The sequence below is a fragment of the Trachymyrmex cornetzi genome, unplaced genomic scaffold (assembly GCF_001594075.2).
Source record: "Trachymyrmex cornetzi isolate Tcor2-1 unplaced genomic scaffold, Tcor1.1 scaffold64, whole genome shotgun sequence".
Taxonomy (NCBI): domain Eukaryota; kingdom Metazoa; phylum Arthropoda; class Insecta; order Hymenoptera; family Formicidae; genus Trachymyrmex; species Trachymyrmex cornetzi.
In genome coordinates this window covers 275607-277704 of record NW_017299959.1, presented here as the reverse complement: position 1 = coordinate 277704, position 2098 = coordinate 275607, and positions in this window count along the sequence as shown.

Here is a 2098-nt window from a genome sequence, read left to right as displayed (position 1 = left end):
AAGTACGATTTAAAGCATGCTCTTTTGCAATATTCTGACATTAAGCTATGTATCAATCAAAAATTTTCCGAAGTTTCACTGCGGAATTCGATTTTATAAATACTATTGTACTTCTATGTTAGTTGACTTTTATATGTGCTGCCACCAGCTGCCCATTTTGATCTCAAGAAATAATAGCGGGCCAGGAAACCAGAAAAAGTAACCAAAAGTACTAAAAGTGCTCCAATTGTTGTTAAATTAAGTATTCAGGGTCGCTGATTTCGATTTTTGAGGTCGATGATTTCATTTTTGAGGTTGCTGATTTCGAATCTGAAGTCAAAATTTAGAAATTTAAAATGGCGGATCCAAAATGGCAGAATAGAATGTTAAAAAAAATGTCAAAACGCAACACGCAACGCATACTCCTGGCACATATCCATGCTCCCTCAGATAATTTTTTAATCTTTAAAACAATTTTTTTTCTTCAACGTACTTATTTAAAACTGACTTATTTCACTATGGTCCATGTATCGAAAACGATCATTTTATAAGTATGTATAGAGAAGGTTCACCTTGGATTGAAGCTGATGATACGCAAGTTACAAAAAAGCAATGGCCTAGAGCTGCTAAAAACATTTCTACATTATTTTTAGAAAATGTTGATAATAGATAATATGTTCTAGTATTACGCACACGTGTGAAGAGATATAGTATTAATCATATAAAAATATATATAAGATGTTTAACACTACAAAATACGTGATATCTTAACAAAATTACCTTTTTAAAAAAAGGTAAAAAAAAAGGCGACAAGTGTGCATGTACCTTCCATAAAAAACTGTACTTTACATAAACTAAAAAAAAAACCGTTACATAAATAATATAGTTCAAGTGGTAATGTTAATTTTTTATTATAAATTACCCCTCAGTAGTACGTATGCATGTATTAAAAAAGAAATGAAATCAAATCTTTAAATTACGCCAATTGCAAAACGAATATATAATTTCTTGCAACATATAACATATACTATTGTATTTTGTAAATTGCGAAAAGAACATATATTTTATTGCAACATATAACATTTAATTAACGAGACAAAATGATACGTACCTTTATCTTTCTATTCAAGAGTCTTTTATATTTGCAATGGAATACAACATTTAATCTAAAAAAAATTAAAGACGAGGCATCACAAAATGAGAAAATTTTATTAAAATAAAATTTTTTATGTAAAAAATACTTGGCGCGCTGCTAGACCTCAAAATATAATAAGTAAATGTTATATAAAGGAAATAAACAATGTTTACTGTTTAATTAACAATAATTAACATTAAAATTACAATCACACAATTACACACACACACACACAATTAAGATTATAATTAATTTTAAATCTACTTTTAAATTTAACTTAAACTGCACGTCTTACAAATCTGAAATCATTATTTCTATACTAGTTTATACGCTTTTACAATATATAACGCATACCATATAAATACGTATTCTATATTAAATCTAAGCTGCATACCTATCTAAATCTGGTCGCACATATGAACACGCTGTATATTACTAATTCTCTTTCTTAAATCTCTTCATTACTTTTCATATTTGGTATTTTTAATTATTTGCTTGTACGCACACACACACACATCCACGCACGCACGCACGCATGCACAGTATATTGGTAGTCCACCTCATTTTCTTACTTAATCTCTTCATTATTTTTTTTATTCGATATTATTTGATGATCATCTTATTATTTATATTTTGAGGTCTAGCAGCGCGCCAAGTTTTTTTACATAAAAAATTTTATTTTCATAAAATTTTCTTATTTTGTGATGCTTCGTCTTTAATTTTTTGAGATTAAATGTTGTATTCCATTGCAAATATATAAAAGACTCTTGAATAGAAAGAATTGAATAGAAAGAATTGAATAGAAAGCTACGTATCATTTTGTCTCGTTAATTAAATCTTAACAAAATTACCTTTTTAAAAAAAGGTAAAAAAAAGGCGCCAAGTGTTCATACCTTCCATAAAAAACTGTACTTTACATAAACTAAAAAAAAACCGTTACATAAATAATATAGTTCAAGTGGTAATATTTTGTTAACTTTTTAT